The sequence below is a fragment of the Sitophilus oryzae genome, unplaced genomic scaffold (assembly GCF_002938485.1).
Source record: "Sitophilus oryzae breed Bouriz unplaced genomic scaffold, Soryzae_2.0 scaffold_1440_pilon_pilon, whole genome shotgun sequence".
Lineage (NCBI taxonomy): Eukaryota > Metazoa > Arthropoda > Insecta > Coleoptera > Curculionidae > Sitophilus > Sitophilus oryzae.
The window spans coordinates 979,093-998,225 of NW_022146105.1; the positions used below are offsets into that span (position 1 = coordinate 979,093).

Consider the following 19,133-nt stretch of genomic DNA (forward strand, 5'->3'; position numbering starts at 1 on the left):
TATGTAATAAAATAGTACAAATCTAATGTAAATTCATTTTAAAACAAAACGAAGGGTAATTTATGTATTAGAAAACTCATTTATCTTTGAAATAGGAACTAGTTTTGAAAGTAATTAATAATTTACCTATTGGAAGGTAAGCTTTTGAATGACTTAGTCATTAGTTGTGTTGCTTTGGGAATGACTGATTTCTGTTTTTTAATATTTTATTACCGTGATTTAAAGCTTGATTTTCCACGTAAGCTTGTGAAGTATATTGTTTAATTTTTAATTATTTAAACTTATCTTTTACTAAAGTTTATTATTATTATAACTTATTTTGTTGTAGCCGGATTTGCTTTTCAAAAAAAAAATGTACAAAAAATATTTATATACAGTATGATCCGAATTGTATTCTGGAACTGACGTCGATATTTGGTTAAAAATTGGTGTCTAAGTATTTTTGAGAGAAATTTGATTTGAGACATGAAAATTTTGAAACACCTAAGTTGGCGCCCCCAACAAGTAGATGTTTTTTTCCAAATATCAGCATTAGTTCAGAAATTATTTGGAAAAAATCGGAATAAAAATGAAACTTCTACACCTTTTATCTCCGACACAAATTATTTTAGAACATAAACTTATATGAACTTTTTTGCCGAAGTTTTCCGAGTACAATTCGGACCACCCTGTATATACTACACAAAATATTGTTTAATAAATCTATATATACATTCAATAACTTTATACAATCGTAACCTTTTTGTTTACATTATGCAATGTTATTTATTCACCTAAATTAAACATGAAATTATAGTGCAGAGCAGAACTTTACGGAAGAAGGAAACTTTTCAAATACAGGCATATAATTACATTTTTAGTTTTATTATTTATGGAAAATGTATAAATAATCCTTGTTTATTAGATACACTTCTCTTTGAGCTATTTAATTTATCTACTTATATATTACGATGTATTTTTGAATGCTTGACATATAAATTTTAATATAATTTTATTAGAAAAACGGTGTTTAAAAACTGTATTGTATCCTTTTTTACAAAAGAAATTGAGGGATGTTTCCTGAAACATCAGACATGCCTGGAAATAATTTAAAATGGATTTTCGAATGTTCCTTATCGCTTTTGACGGCGCTTCTTTTGTAATGACGTTAAGCATTCTCCAACTGAGAAATTTTAAATGATTTACGCTATTTTTTGTTGTGTATAGCGATTTTTTAGTTCTACACAATATCGAGCAGCCAAATCGGCATTTAAAAAATACCATATTTTATTTCACTTTTTGATGCCTACGTCGATTTTTTTTTCGTATGATATTTCAAAGCGGGAAAATAGTATGCCAATTTGATTTTTAATTTAAATCAAACATATTTTTGTAACGTTTTGTTTTTCCAAAAATATCACAGCGACATTTATATAAATCCTGTTTGTATTTAAAATCTTAATACCTTTGAGTTTTGTAAATTAAAATAGGATATATCAAACACAAACTGTATTTAGATGTATAAATATGTATGAGTGCTAAAATTTGATTATAATCATGGATAAATCTTGGGTCCTTATATACTGTGTAGATTTAATATAACCCTTATAACTAAAAATTATTTTGAAAATATATTAATATTTATAAAAAATCATTTAATTTTATGTTCACAGTTTAAGTGCTTATTTAAATTATTATTTTAAACTAAAAATAATATTTCCCGTTATTTTTGTTTGCAGAAAACAATCAAATATACTGTAAAAATATTTTAAAAAACATTATAAAACTGATATTAATGAAGAGCGAGTTTTTGAACAACCAAACTTATATAGAATCATCTATTATTTTTCATAATTTTTCATAATGTTTAAGATGTTGTAAAAAAAATAATCAGTTCCCAAAATAAACAAAATGGTATTTTTTTGGTTTCTGAAAAGAAATTAAGATTTAAATTTTTAATGGCCAAAAAGCATAAACAAAAAGAAAATTGATAATTTTAATATTCCTTGTTGCCACCTCTAGCCCTTATGCAAGCTTCTATCCGCGCTGGCATGCTTCTTATTAAATTATCCACGTTGCCTTATGGTATGTTTTCCAATTCTGCTAATGCTGCATCAATAAGCTGTGCGAGATTTCCTGGATTGTTTCGAGGAGCCCTAACCCTTCTTTTGAGCTAGTCCCACATGTGTTCGATAGGGTTTAGATCTGGTAAATAGGCAGGCCAGTCCAAAACTATAACACCTTCCGTTTCAAGACATTCTCTAGTCACTCTGCTGGTATGGGGAGGTGCACTATCGTGCATGAAGTTAAAATTATCCCCAATTGCAGCTCTCAAAGACTAACGATTGGTTCTAGCACCAAATCAACATATCTCCGACCCGTTAAGATTTGTTGCAGTGGTAACAATGGAGTTTTTGCTCCCAGTATAATACCTCCCCAGAACATTACAGTTCCTCTTTTATATCTTTGTACAGATTTGGCAGTCTGAAGTCTCGCTCGTCTTCCTGGAGCTCTGAGAACTCGAATTCGATGGTTATCTGATCTTAGGCCAATTCTGGTCTCGTCCAAAAAAAGAATTTTGCCAATTCTCAGTTGTCCAGTTTTAATATTGAAGGCGTCAATTTAGCCGGTCAATTTTATTTTGCCGTGATAACTGTGGGATCCGTAACTCTCTCCTACTGTAAAACCCTCGTGCACGATGCTTTTTTCTTATGGTTTCAACTGAAACGTTCACACTTGTAGCTGCCAGAAGTTGTCTTTGTAACTCTGGTGAAAAAATGAAAAACATTAGGATTTATTCTAGCAGTTTAGCACACAAGGGGGTCTTGTTGGTCAGTTATGACTCTTTGACGACTTTGTCTGGGCCTATCCTTGTGTGTTCCTAATTCCAAGTACCTTCCATATGTTTTCGATACAACACCCTGGGAAATGCCTACTATCTCTGCTACGTCTCTCTGGAACATTCCTCGTTCGGTGAGGGCAATAATTATAAGGCATTTTTTATTTTTTTTGGATTGAGTGAAAATTACCGGACAATCGTGACTTTACTACTGAAAACAAAATTCAAAATAAAATAAATCGCAGCAGTTGTTTATTCTTTATTATCATGTTTATTTACATCAAAAAGCCTTATCTTAAAGTTGTATACCAATTTTTATCATTGCAAGAAATTTGGTCAAAAATAAAGAGTGATTCCATATAAGTTTGGTTGTGTGTAGTTTTATTAACGTGAATTATTTTCGTCACCTCAATCAATCTAGTATAGTCCCTGACAGAGCGAAATTTCACTTTTATTCCGGAAGCCTTCAATGTTAACGAAAATGAAAATTTCTAACATCAATAGTCGCATAAAATATATTTTAAAACAAAAAGTTTCGCGAATGAACGAAGTTTTTTAATACGAAATCACGAGAGCACCTGGTACACTTCTAAAAACTTTCTGAAAAAGATATCAGACACAAGGTTTAAGATAATCATATCCTTAATGAGATTGTTTCCTCCGTTTTTTTCTAAAGCCTGTCATTTTTGACATATGACACAAACATATGTTTTTTTAAATGGAAATCATAGTTGGCCATGACTTCGTAAAAAGCGCCATTTTTTAAGCTTTTTAGCGATATAAGCTATAATATGTTTTCTTCGAAAAATTACTGAGTTATAGCCAATTCTTATCATTTTTAAACAATTTCACATAGTTAGCCATGGAAACCGCCGTTGCTCTCTCATTAAATCGCCTTTCCTCTCAGAAATGTGAAGCTGACACATCCAAACTTTGTAAATTAAAATAAACACAAAGTTTTTCAAAAAGAAGAAAAGCGTGTAGATACTCGCGCATCAATAGAGTGGTTTCAACATGACTTTCATTATGACCTCCCCCATAATGAAAGAAATGTTAAAAATTATTTATATCATAATTATGCAAACTCAGGGATAGGAAGAGGTGGACCAATTGCATGGGCCTCCTCGATCACCTGACCTATCCATTTTAGATTTTTTATGCGGTATGGTTAACATTAAGATTTACAAAAGAACTTGAAAGAAGTGGCGGTACGAGAGAAGTTTAATTAAGTCGACCGGTCTTTCTGTGAGAATAGGTAGTAATTCAGTTTTAAAAAGAGGCAACTCAAAACAATGACGGATTTTTGAATGAACAATGAACATTTTCTAAAATAACTTAAAGTGTATGTAGTGATATTATTTTTTTAAGTTTAAGTTTGTACAATGTAAATTGTAAAAAACCGTTTAGTAATATATTCTGACTTTTTATAAGTTATAAATCATACCAGAATAAGAATACCATATACCAGAATAGAATACCATCTAAGTGAAATCTAAGTGATCTAATACAATCTAATACAACCTAAGTAAGAAAGATAAGAATTGGCTATAACTAAATTTAACTTTTCTAACATGTCTTGAAAACCGTTCTCTAAAAAACGTAACATTTACCGGTCAACGTATTCTCGAAAATGTACATATGGTCAAGAAAAATTGAACCAATACTCCTACATGCTTTTCTTCATTTGAAAAATTAATATTTACAATTTTTGTTTATTTTAATTTACAAAATTTGGATGTGACAGCTTCACATTGATAAGAGCAAAGACGATTAAACTTGTTTAAAGTGAAATTGTTTAAAAAAGATAAGAATTTGCTATAACTCAGTAATTTTTCGAAGAAAACATATTATAGTTTATATCGCTGAAATGCTTAAAAAATGGCGCATTTTATGAAGTCGTGGCCAACTATGGTTTCCATTTAAAAAAGCATATGTTTGTGTCATATGTCAAAAATAACAGGCTTTAGAAAAAAACGGAAGAAACAATCTCATTAAGGATGTGATTATCTACAACTTTTATCTGAAAACTTTTTGTCTAAAATAGCTGATAATGGAATTAGGGACAATTTTTAAAATAGCCCAAATTTGTTTTTTTCGAAATATCTAGTAAGCCATGAACTTTTTCAAAAATCTGAAAGGTGCATATTTATGACCCCACAAAACTGCAATTCTTTCCCCATTTAACCGACTCTCTCTCTCCAGTAGTTTCCGAGATACCCATACAAAACATCGTAGGAAACTTACCCTGTATATTCAGTGTAAAAAAATCGCAAAGGAAACATTTTTCGTCAAATTTATATGTTATATTTTTTAAATAAGGAAAATCTTTAGCATAGAATATTACAACAGACAAATTAGTTATATGCTTTAGTTAACACTAGTTAAATAATGAGAAAACCTTTACTTTACCTTTAATAACCATTCTTTGTCACAAAACTTACGAGCCAAAATAACATCAACGCGTCTGGAACGGTAGTCTAAAAACTATTACCTAACACCCATCATCTCTGTTCGTTGTCTGATTTCTCTCTCCCTAGTTTTTTAAAAATCAATAATTTTATTTATGTATACAGAGTCTCTTAAAAACGAACGTCTTGAATTTAAAGAAATATGTCTATTTTCAAATAGGCCGCTTAAACATTTTCTGTTGCTTTTTTTGCATCTGAGTGTATATTATGTATTAAAAAACGTTTAAAATTATTTATCTTTTAGGCTACCTCGTTATTTTTGTGCAGAACGGCGTAAATTTATTTATTAAGGAATTTGGGTGGTGTAACAATTAAAGGAAGCAAAAAAAAACAGAGCTATAATTGCTCTAGCTAGCTGGATATATCGACCCTTATATTTTATGCTGCGGACCCCCATAAATGAATTTCTGTTAAAATTCAGAAGCACAAATGAAGCTTGCAGCTTTGAGTTTGCGGTTTAGGATTAATTTGGTCTGATGTACGACAGGCCTATACTTAATTAAGAAGATTAATTCACCGATCGCTACAAATTTACATTCGTAGAGTTAATAAATGTCCGTTTACTTTTTCAATTGTGTTCCTCTGACTTTCAATACTGTTAAATGAGGAATATATTTGTGAAAGAGAAATCTAAACTAAACTAGTCAAAACAAATTAGGCATCACTTTGACAAATTCTGTTTAAACAATGAAAATATATATAAACTTAGCAATATATTCCATAGGAATTAAGTTTGAATATAGTGTATGCACACACTTTGGTGTTCATGACGAAAAAAGTTGACAAACTGTTGACAATTGTATTTTTATTACGTAAATGACTACAATATGTATCAATAACAGTGCTAAACAATTTTTATCTTAAATGGCAACGGAAATATTTTATTATTTTTTCCTAATAATGTGTGTATCCTCCGCGGTTTCTACGCACTTCTGCACATCGATTTGGCATAGATCGAATGAGGCTCCGAATAATCTCTTGAGGAAAGGCGTTCCACTCTTCTCAAAGATTTTCTCCTAAAGTTTAAAGATCTGGTGCTTCTGGACGACTTTGTAGTCTTCTCTTTAGTAGGTCCCAAAAGTTCTCAATAGGACTGAGATCAGGGCTATTAGCAGACCAATCCATAATTGTGATATTGGACTCTTCAAGGTATCGCAACTTCAAACTACTCTCGCAGTATGAGGCCTGGCATTATCCTGTTGTAAGATGCATTCTGGACCATGCTTTGATGTTTTTGTTTGATGATGAATCAAAATTTGTTTTAATGGCAAAATGTCTCATCTAACAACGTCGTAAGCAACCGGATTACTGAAAGTAACAACAGGTTTTATTGAGAATGAAATTTTCTACAGGAAATCTCATATATGTATCAATATACATATTGATACATATATGACTAAAATATGTGTGTATTTGTTGTGTTTTAGATTTATGGTAATTATCCTTTTAACTTAATAAAATTTTAATATGATCAAACTCCAGTTTGTTGTAATTTGACGACGGAAAAATTCTGACGTCAATTTTATTCATTTTCATAAATTTATGGGAACTGGCGTCAGAATTTCCATTAATTTAAATATTTTAAGGATATCTTTTCTTTTCCGTATATAGGGATTATAAGACTTTACATTATATTCGTTCAGACATCTTGTTCATTGTCGAGTTTTAATATATAGTTTTATCCGAGTTCAAGTAATGTGTTTTGAAGTATCGCAGAAATAAAACTGTCAAGTATAAAATTTAATTTCTTCAGGATAACGTAAAAGGCAGATTTTATTTCGGTTGAAAATAATTCAATTTTTATTTTTGATTTATATACCCAAACTCAAAATTTAAAACCAAAAGCAAAATATATTACGTAGAAGCACAGTTTTCTTCGACCCAATAAATACTTTGTGATAAAGATTTTACAGTATCGCTATGATTTATTTTCAACAAAACATTGTCATCCTCTGAACTACTTTAAGTATATAGTCATTAATTTACTTTGTTTTCAATACCTCGTTGTTAAGTTTTTGTCTTTTTTTTGTCTGGTTTGGTTGTTTTGTCTTATACTTTCCAAGCAACCTAGAGATAAGTCTTTTTCTTCTTAAGTTCGTTTACAATTTTTTATTTCTTAAATGGTTTGATTTTTTTTTGAATTGTACTTGGTATAATTTCACCACAAAACTCCTTATTTTATTTCTGATTTTTTTATGTCTCAAATATAGAATCGGAATAATAATTAACTGAATCAGAAATGTTACTTATTCTTCCTTCCTTGTGAATTCAATCCAATATTTTGCATATCCTCAGCAACAGTCGTTTGGTTGGCTCTATTTTTTTGGAATTATACAACATTTCTGTACTACACAGAAAAAACTATTTACTGCATCTAACCGTCTAAGGATACAAACATAGTGGGGCATATCGATGCGATGATCGCCGCGATGCAATACGTGCGCGTAGAATGCATCGCGGCTAGCATCGTATCGAGATGCCTCACTATGTAGGTACTCTAACCATATATCCCTCGTTCACCGATGACTGGTTGTAGTTCGCTTTCATTAAAATGCAGAATATATTTTAGTTTACCTTTGAATTTTGTCGGTATCCGGAGTAAAGAGTTAAAAATATCGAAATTGTTCGTTTAGTAAAAGACGCTGAACTACCGGAGTATATTAGAGAAGTTCTAATATAGTAATAATATAATTTTAAAATCATTATTTAAATGCAACACTTCAACTTTTTTAATACGCTTAAAATATTAATAACCTAATAATCATCGCTGGAAACTAAATAATATTAAAAAAATATTAATAGCGAATTGTAGCGTACTAAATCTGTATAATTTGGCATAAATATTAACTGGAATAATTCGAATATTTCGAGTACTATAATCGAAACAAAACAAAAACAACTTAAATAATATATATTAGCGTTTTGAAATAAAATATTAAATCATTAGTATGTTGTTTAATTATTTAGCTCTGTAGACCAGTCTGATTTTTTGATCTGTTCTTTATTTACAGACTAGATTTTTTTGTAGTTTTAAATATTATAATTGCCAGAACAGTTACATGCCAAATAAAAACTTATCTATGTTAAATTTATTAAAAAAAAATAATAAAAAGGAAGTGAGACTAATCGCAGATTGGAGCTTTTTACCTATGATGTAAATCGATAAAACCCTTCCCTGCACGTATATAATAGACAGTTGAAGACAGTGTTTAAGGCCTAGGGGGAGGAATACTCCCACGTGTCTGCCCTCCAATTTGTAAACAACCGTCCAAAACAAGACATTAACCGAAATCTCCGAAACCACGGAAATGAGACCACACTCTCCGTTCTGCTTTGTATTTCGGTTTTATTCTTATAAAAAGGTAGGGTTTAACGTAATGTACAGGGTTTTTTAACTGTAAATAATAGGATGGGTTCTTTTTCATAAAGTTCTTATCAATTTGAGATGTAGCCAAAAAGGTGTCCATGCTTCAGTCCAGTAGAAAAAAGAAAACAAGGATTGTTTAAACGTTATGGCATCGAGTAAACACCATATGCAGTGACCACAGCATCTCTTAAAAATATTAAAACAAGTTTGCTTCAGAATGCTAACTCTTAGTAGACTATGAGTATATATTACATACATTATTTTGTACACTCTGTACATTAAAGTTCTTTAAATGTTAATAAATAATAACTTTAATGTTTTATTTCAGGCCGTTTAATATTTTTATGATATTCAAAGAAAATGTTGTGATATTACACAAATAAAAACCATTAAAAATAATTTTTTTCAATAAAATCTAATGTAAAAATACCGTAAACCAGGCCTAATTGTTTAAAATTAGTCTATACTGAGCCTTAGTTTTCTAGCGCAACTGTCAAAACGCCATACGTCTAGATCTGTGGTCTAGATTGATTCGGTTATTGTTTTCCGCGTTCTCTTGTGTCAGTTCTTAGCGGAGTATCAAAGAATTTTTCTAATTTTCTTGAAAAAAGTGATAGTGAAATAGTTTTTCCGGTTGTGTGTTGTGCAGGAACTTTTTCTGAACCTCCTGAACATGTGAGTACATTTGTAATTGTTAATTTAATGCTTTTTGCTTGAAGTAAAGATTTGCTTTATGTAAGCGTTGCCCTTTTATGGTATAAAACTTTATATTTTTCGTATAAGAGGGATATCAGTATAAGTAATGTAGTTTTTAGATCAGCGTTAATACTCGAATATAACATAGTACAAAGCTTTTTTTAATTATTTTACAAAAGATAGTGCGTATGAATATTGTTTTTTTTTCAATAAATTTTTTTGAGGCTGATATTTGATTTTCTCCAGTATGTATCAGCTTTTCTCTATTTTAAGTCGGTTTTGAGCATGCGTCTTACCTTTTTGATGATTATTTTAATAAGATCTTTCTATTTTCAGCTGCTTTTTGTTAAATGTAAGACAGTAAATATAATAGAAAATACTTTAAATTATTATTTTTCAACGTAATACACAGTCCTTGGACGTTTATTTTAAAAGAAAATTGTAAAGGGTGTTATTATCCCTTGGTCTTTTCTTTTGACTTTAAAGTTTTAATGTTTTTTTTTTATTTATTTAATATAAAATAGGAAATCAGAATGTTCCAAAAATATTTAAACCTTAAAATATGTGTTTCTATGTTAAAAATCTCCATTTTGACCACTTTTTAGTGCAGATTTACGTAGTAAAAAGTAAAGCGTTAGCAAATTCGCAAATATCGCTAGCATTTAGTTTAAACTGACGCTTGCACAAGGTGCTCTTGCCAGGTTGCGGTTAGCAAAGCGTAAAATGTTTTGTAACCGTGTTTCATATGGAATATAACGCCGTATCAACCTCAGGTCTATCCATTTCGCTATTTTTTAGCCTCTATTTTTTAAAGTTTTCCTAAAACATTTACCTGGTTTTTGGTAAATATATTTTTGAGATTTAATTATAAATAATAATATGTATCTATTTAATTTAGTTTTTAAACTTTAATTTATAGTAATATACAGAGATTTTATAAATAAATCTATATTTTTTATGTTTTGAATTATCTATATACAGGATGTTAAAAAATAAAGTACCAAACATCAGAATAAAAGAAAAAGTTTGTATAAATATATGGCTTAATTTTTGTTTAGCTGAAATTTATGTAAGAAATATTTGTTTATTAGTATTTCCAAGCTTTTTGAAATATATCAAAGCATAGTATCAAGTCACAAACATTGTTCTGCGGAAATGCATCCTTTTTGAGTTTTTCAGCTTTAAACTAGCTGAAATCAGGGCTACTTTTGTTTAAGTGAAATCAGTTATACAAGAGAATTTATTTATGTAGTATATGGTAGTATATATAAAAAAAAATTTAGCAGAAATGCATCATTTTCAGTTTTTCAACTTTTAAAGTTATGAAATCAGGACTACTTTAACTTACCTGAAATGAGTTGAATATTTGTCTATTTGGTATTTGCAAGCCTTTCCAAATAGAAGGTCATGAAAATTTTTCTGCGGAAATGCATAATTTTCACTGTTTCAACTTTAGAATAGCTGAAACCAGGAACATGAAAACACGTTTCTGTTTGTCGTGAAGAGAATGATGCCTTTTCGCAGAGAAATTTTTACAATTTTGTGTTTGGGGAAGATGTTTTTTTTTATAAGTGATTTCAGCTAAAAAAATTATCCCACTATTTTTTACACTCTGCATTGACATTATATCCAAGAAAACATTTAATTTTTCTCAAAAGAATTAAAGGTTACTTTAGCAGAAATATAAATTTATTGTTTTTTTACTACTTGATTTTATAGTGCCTCTGCAGCAATTAATTTATTTGCGAAAAATTTCCGACGTGTTTTTGATGAAAACTAAGAGGTCTTTTATTTTTGTTCTACGTCTTGCCGCATGATCTGGTCGAGAATTCGAATAGACAAGTCAATAGACTGATGTGAGGGTTTGATACAGCATCTTTTTACACCCTGTAATATAATTTTAATTTACGTATTATGAAAATAATTAACTCTGTTAAAACGATCCATTCTTAATTTAAATATATGTGGTAAAATTTTCTAATTTTCTGCTGCAAAACTGAGGGTATAAATCTGAAATTTTGTATTAATTTGAGTCATAATTTTTACAAAAACTTAATATAATTAAGGAGCGAAATTGTTATTTAGTTCATCAAATTATAACTGAGCGGTTGTTTGCAAGTTTATAAAAGCTGTACGTATAATGAGCGAAGGAGAAAATAAAAGGTCTCGTTTCAAAGCAAAGCACTAAAATGCACGAAAAACTTCCCCTAAAAAGGATCAAAAATGCTAAACTTTCAGCCAGGAAATAGATAGTAATGGACTGCCAGTATTTACTGCGAAAACTTCCTTTGTTTGGTGGCCAGGAAGCAAGAACAAATGTAGAAAACCGAAAACTATAATACCTCCGTCAGCTTCGGAGATTTTAGGAATTAACAGAAAATAAATTTATTACACTTCTAGCGTTAAAAGCACCTTTTACGTTATCCGAATTCTTAAAAATAGAATTTCAACGCCAAGAAAAATAATTCTATGTACTTTCTTAAATAACTGCAGAGAAATTTAATATATATTTCAGAGTTCTTGCACTTAGTTCTGTTGTCTAACTTTTGTACGACTTTTTACCTATTAAAGATTTCAGTAATTTACTTAACTTTAATTGAAAATTAAATAGTACTTCTATGCCTGAGCAGTACATTTATTTTTAAACCTCTTTTATTTTTCCTTCAGAGGCTATCCCTTCTTTCATAATAATTTTTGTTTGTGTTGTTTAAATCTACTCTGTGCCTAGTGTCCCAGGAATGCTGACAAATCTTAGATTTGCGAAAATCGCTCTTAAATAATCTTTATGTTCTTTCATTCGAACATTTAAGGGTCTAGATATTTCACCAATATAAAATTTATCACATTCACATGGTATTTTGTATATTACATTTTTTGTTTGTTGTAGGTTAGTTCAACGTTGTTATTACTTCATTGGTTTAATATGGCTTAAGATGGATCTAAAGTGTATATTTTGTGTTTTGAAGGATATTCGTATGTTATATCCTTCTTATTTTTTCAGAAACGCCTAGTATCTATGGAACTGTAAGTTATATATATTGCGTATTGTTATCATTGTGTGTATTCTGCCTATATGGTTTGAGGTTTGTATTTCGTTTAATGTTTTGTCAATTATAGATGGTGGATAATCGTTTGTTATTAATGCATTTTTGATGTGCTTTATATCGTTGTTTAGTGAATTATTGTCTGAAGATATTGTTTTTGTCCTATCATATAAACTTTTTATAATATTTATACTGTGTTTTTTTTACAATATAATACTGTTCACATGTATTTGTTTGCGTTTTGTGAATATTGGTGTTAAATATACTTCAAAGGCATTACACTTTTTACTTTATCCCAGTTTGCAAAATAAAATTAATAAAATAAACAGCAGGTCGCAAAATATTCAATAGCATATTTTAAGTAAATTAACTAGTTAGCTAGATTTTTCTGGTGATTAATAGGGGATAGGAAACATCGTTTAACTGGCGAATCCTCCGAAATCGAAATGGAAGTTGGGCATTTATATTTTTATCGACTGTTGACGATCTCCGTTAGCCGGATACAATGATTAACTTTCTATTCTGTTTAGTTTCCTTTGCCAAGAGCAAATTTCGCTCTCAGTATTGGAAATGCGTCTCTGGCCCCATCTAATTTCATTCCATAACGACTGCGTTGGATTAATTTCTAATTATACAAATATTGAACGATATCAAGGAAAAGAGTATTAGAAAAATTAGTACGTGATCTAAACATTAATAGGCATTTTTTTCTTTGTCTATGGTATCCTTAATAGAATGTGTAAGATATACATTTTAATAATTTTATTTATCTTTTTCTTCATCGGCAGTACTCGGTCATATGTTTTCTCTTGGCTGGTTTGATGTCTGGTTTTTAACTTATTTTTGATTTTGTCTAGAAGTATTATATTATAATGGTATTTTATTAATTTTCTTTTTTACTAGGTTGATGTAATTATCAAATCCATTTGCCAATGACTTTCTCCAAGGTTTTTTCTCTACTGAATGTATGTATGAATGAATAAATGGGGAATCCCCAGAACACCTTATCAATGAGTGCACTTTGGTACGGCTGATGTCGAAGATGGAGAGCTGGTCTCTGTGGAGCCGTCTCATATACTAGCTTTTGCAAAGCCCTGAGACTGTATGATGAGTTATAACTCGTTATAACTCAAGAACGGGGAACACAGAGTAAATCTGTAAGGTCGCGGTGATTAACCCCCTTCTAAACATTCTACATTCTACTGACTGTATCATATGCCTTTTAAAAAGTATATTAATATCGATCTATATGACTTGAAAAAATATATAACTCATATAAAAAATCTTTTGTGCTTTTGTGTACTGTTATGGGTATTTAGCTTCGTGGTTAGTAACCTTGGTAATACAACAAAACAAGATATATTTAGGCAGTGAAGTATACTTTTATTTGCTATTTTGGTTCTATTTTGTGGTAATTCTAATATAGGATATATTGTATCTATTTATACAGGGTGAGTTTTAAATAAGTGCAAATATTTTTAGGGGTAGTATGAAACATTTTTTTTTGAAAATTTGGATTTTTTTTAGTTTTTATATAAAAAACATAATTTGTTTGTTGATAATATGGAAATATGGTAGTAGATTAAATATGCAAGAAAGAAAATCCAGAAAAGATTCAGTGGTTCTCAAAATTTTAACAAAAAGTATTTTTTTTGGAAATAATTTAAATACACCAAAACACTTTTACTTTTACACTGGACGCGCGTTTCGCTAACCATGTTAGCATCATCAGCAGATGATTAAGAACTGTTTTTTTAGTTTTTAATGATCTGCTGATGATGCTAACATGGTTAGCGAAACGCGCGTCCAGTGTAAAAGTAAAAATGTTTTGGTGTATTGTGGTGATTTAGTATTTTATTTTGCTGTGTAACACCAAAGGTTCCAACCCTCAACTGTAATTTTTATAGTAAAATAACTCGGTTATTTTGGATTTATTTGAAAAACGGTAAAGAGTGTTTTTTTATTGAGATCTACCAGCCCTGAAAATATTTGCACTTATTTAAGATTCACCCTGTATATTTATAATATTTTAGTCACTAACAATACATAGATATGTTATATACTAATGCAACAAACACATATTTATTTATATAGTCTGTATTTTGGATATGTGCAAAATTGAAGCGTTTATTAATTTATATAATTTAAATCTAATTATGTTTGATTAATAAGAATTACCTAATTTAAAATAATTATGTATTATTATTATTGTATATAAAGACCAAAGGAAAATTATAGGAAATTGGATATAATTCCATACCTGACAGGAATAAAAATAAAATAGATGAAAATGCATGGCTCTGTTTCCAAATCAATTACAGCAAATTTAGATAGAAATAACCAGAGGGATATGACAAAATCATATCAGAATTAAAATAGATTCGAATTAAACAGGCTTTACATTTCATAGATAGAATTACAACATTGATTGATTAGTTTAACAGCATATTTTAATTAACAACTATATTGAACAGCTAATGCAGCTAGAGATATATCAGATATATCATTTAATTCATTCTACACATTATTTGTAAAATTGCAATAGTAATAAAAATATTTTTTAAGTGAAATTACTAAAAAAATACAGAGAGAAATAAAAGAACTGCAATCGAGTGTTTTTCAGGAAGAAAATTACAAAAATTACTTGGTTTAATTCTTCAAATTCATAAAATTTTCTTACTGTTGCATTTTTAGACCCTGTATATATGCCTCTTCTGGAATCTAAAGGATAAACTGAGCTTAGCTTCTTCACTAAATCGCTTTAATTAAACACATGAATTGATTTCCGGTCCAACTTTAGATTAATTTCTAATCAGAGAGAAATCCATTCAAAAATGCTAATTCTGATAATTGACTTACTCTCTTCCTATTAATTTAAAACTCGAATTTTCTATATTAACTCATAAACAAATTTGAGAGTTTTTAGTTAAATTTTGATACGCAAATGGGCATACGCTGTGGAAAATCACAGTTATTGATAAAAATCCGTGTAAAAGTATTCCATCCGAAATTTAATAAATATTCTACGCAGTATATTTAAGGCAAAAGTAAAAATATTCAGGACAATTCGTATCCATTGAGAAGAAAGTAAAACAAAATAAGCCCGAAGAATTCTTTATGATGTAGAGACAATGCACTTATATTTCGCGTTCGAGTATTCTTGTGTGTCGGAGACAATGGGATATACACACCTATTTAAATTGTTACATACCTCACAAGACAGTTGTAAAGCATCTTTTGACAAGAAAATGAATTCTGCTTTTTAAAGATACAGATTATGCCAAATGAAAATACGCCTGAAAACTTGTATAACCAACTTGACCAATACCTTTTTAGAAGAAAATAAAGCAGTTTTATATAATATATCTTAAAACTTTCAATAATTTATTTTTTCGATACTTTACATGTTTGCTTTGCTATACACTGTATAAAATAATTCGGAATTAAACACTTAGATTTTTAATATAAATGTGCTTATAAATTTTCAGGGTTTCCTAGTCTTTTTGCTTTTCCGTTGTTTTTTTAAAAGTTTCACTTAAGCTTTATTAGTAAAGATCTTTAAAGCAAAAAAGAAACATTTTAAGAAAATAGATGAAAATTTTTAGAGAGTTTGCTAATAGAATATTAAAAAATGTGCCTTATTTTTAATAAAATATATCATAAATAAAGGGAAAAAATTAGATACATGGTGACAGCAAAAACAAATAATCCGCATTTGTTGAAAATCACGGCAATATTATAAATTTGAAACAATAATATACGTATTCCTTTTTTTGTTTTTACTTTTTTTATACATAATTTGAAAAGAATTATGTACTGAATTTTTTAAATTTTACTTATTAGTCGTATATTTACTAATAAGTCAAATTTCGCAGATTACAGAGCAGCAACAGGTTTTCTTATTATTTTTAATAGAATTTAACATATTAAACATTTTTTTTTCTATTATTTAAATCTTTAAATAAGGATAAATGCATATGCTTACTTTTATCATTAATAAGAAAGTTTGAAAACAATGGAGAAAGATTTAAATTTCATTACAGACGGAAAAGGATTGCTTGATCCTAAATAATGATGTCTCTTTGATATGCTCTCTATTGATATTTACTGCTAAGTATGGGTATTTATTACGTTTAAATGTGTACTGAATTGAATGTTTTGAAAGGGTGCTTAAACTACTATTTAAAATAGATTAGTATTCATTATTAGTATCCAGTTGATAGCATCCATCATTATATTGGTTAGTGTGTCTTTCATACATGTCTATGATCTTTTATATTTTATCTAGCATATAATAAATCTCAATAATTTATGTATTTCGGAAACAATGATAGATATCATAAAATATAGCTTGCATAGTATAACGTATATTAACGTATGCATAAGATATTCATTGCGAGCAAATAAGAATTTATTACGAACTTTTGAAAACAAAATGTTATATGTGTAATGCGCGCATTGCCATAAGCAGTAGAGGAGGTCCATTATCATATTAAATTTAGAGCTGTCATATACAGACTTCTGTTTCAAACCCTCTATTTTGCCAAAAAGATATTAGTTTTAGGGCTGCGAAGTAACAGATGTTGGAAAACGCAGATATGCCAGCTTATTAACGGGTATGTAAGATAAGGTGTATAGAAATTTTTTAATTATATTGTTATTCTAACAGAGAAATAGGTTAATTAATTTAATAATTATCTTTAAACCCGCATAATGCTTAAGGAAATAATGTTAATGTATGTGTATATAACACTGTATTTGGTTTTATTGTATTAATATTTAATTTAATTACAATATTAACCTACTAACTGGATAGTTAATATAATCACAAAGTGAGTTTGACAAGGGTATCGGGACATGTGGGTATCCAAGGTAATGTATTAGTTGATTTTCTTACTTGACAATAGAAGCTAATCTCTCTTTTCACGTACCTTTTACCGCATTATGTCGGTAGAGATAATTTCGAGCATCTTCAGTTGGTCACGGTGATGGTTATTTATGTTTTATTTTATACTTTTATTAACAATGATATACACATAACAGTGAATCTAAATAAAACGAAGTTTATGATAAATGAACTGGTATTAATTCAGGATATACTGGAGTCAGTTGAGCTTTGGCAACCTGTTACAAGGGAACTGTTAATGCTCAGCTGAAATACTGAAAAAGCTCAACTTGTATCAAGAATAGCACATAATATGTCACTGGGACGCTGTGGATGGCCAGCAACACATTCTATTTGGGTAAATAAGGCTAGAACCTGAGGAACTGTCCTCCCATCTCATCAAGCAGTTTACAAGAGACTGGATGAAAACATAGAAAGGACACAAATACATAAAGTCTTTCAAGTCGCTTCCAGCATTGGACGACTCCTTAAAGAAAATGCCTTGGCTTGTAGAACAACAGAAAATATTTAATACATTTTTGTGAACCATAGTCAGACAAGTTTAAATTAACCCAAAACAAATTCATTGTCTATTGGAAGTATTATTATGATCAGAAAACCTAGAGAAAAAAGGTTGTTCTGCATTCTGATGAAAACACTCTAACTAAATTTATTTTCAAAACAATTTATATTATCTGTCTAATATCTATTTTAGTAAAAGCCAAACATAGCGTTAAAAAGCTTGAAATTACTGCTCCCTTATTTAATTTGCTAAGTTTGAATAACTCCACTGATTTAAATTGCCCAAACTTCCATGTGATCCTGTTTATAACTCCGTTGTAATCAAAATTCTATATTTTCTGCTATTTCCGAGTTGATACAGCCGGAAATAATGAAATTTACGCGTTCCATTTCGGCCTCGCACTTTGTGGATTTGTTAATTGTTTAATTATTATCAAGATTTCTAATACATGAAAGCAACAACAGTATAAGTAGTTAAATGGAATTTATAGGAGATAAAAAATAAATTTATTCATTAAACTTCTTGATTGCGTTCATTCAATAACTTTTAGGATTTATTTAAATTTTCTATGATTTTTAATGAAAATTTTACGGTATTTTACAAAAAATCATTAAAAACCATTTATTTTAATAAAAACTAGTGTACAAATAATGTATAGCAGGCCTAATTGTTCAAAATTAGTCTATACAGAGCCTTAGTTGTCTCGCGCAAATGTCAAAACGCCAGGCGTCTAGATTAATTCGGTTATTCTTTTCGGAGTTATCTTGTGTCAGTTTTGAACGGAATTTTAAGAATTTTTCTTATTTTCTTGGAAAAAGTGACACTGAAGTAGTTTTTGCGGTTGTGTGTTGTGCAGGAATTTTGTCTGACCCTTCTGAACATGTGAGTACGTTTGTAATTGTTAATTTAATGCTTTTTTCTTGAAGTAAATATTTGCGTTATGTAAATTTAATGTATTGAAAATTCCTGTAATAAGTTTCTAAATGTTAATAGGACCAAAAATATTCAATTATAGTTCAGCGTCTCTGACATATTTACCAATTCAGAGAGATAAGGGCGTCGACTTTCCCCACTTCTTAAATAGGCAATAGGACTGTCAGGAGAAGAAAAATTAACCATAGCCTAAAAGATTCCCGTGCGTAACTGGGTATAAGGGAAAGAAAAATGGCTGATTTGAAAAAGAATGCCGTGAAAAAGACAATTTTAGTGAAGTGGAGAAATGCCACGTTATATCTTCTCTTCGTTTTCTTAAAAATTAGGCCTTGCAAGAAAGGAAACTAATCATAGTCTTTTGCATTATGATGATTTTCTTCACCCAAAAGGAAATATAAG

At 29.5% G+C, this 19,133-nt stretch overlaps 1 protein-coding gene across 2 annotated transcripts in view; it reads right to left on the minus strand.

Moving 5' to 3' along the window:
- LOC115876690 (metabotropic glutamate receptor) overlaps positions 1-19,133 on the minus strand; it is a 130,059-nt gene that overhangs the window by 69,841 nt on the left and 41,085 nt on the right. The window lies entirely within an intron of this gene.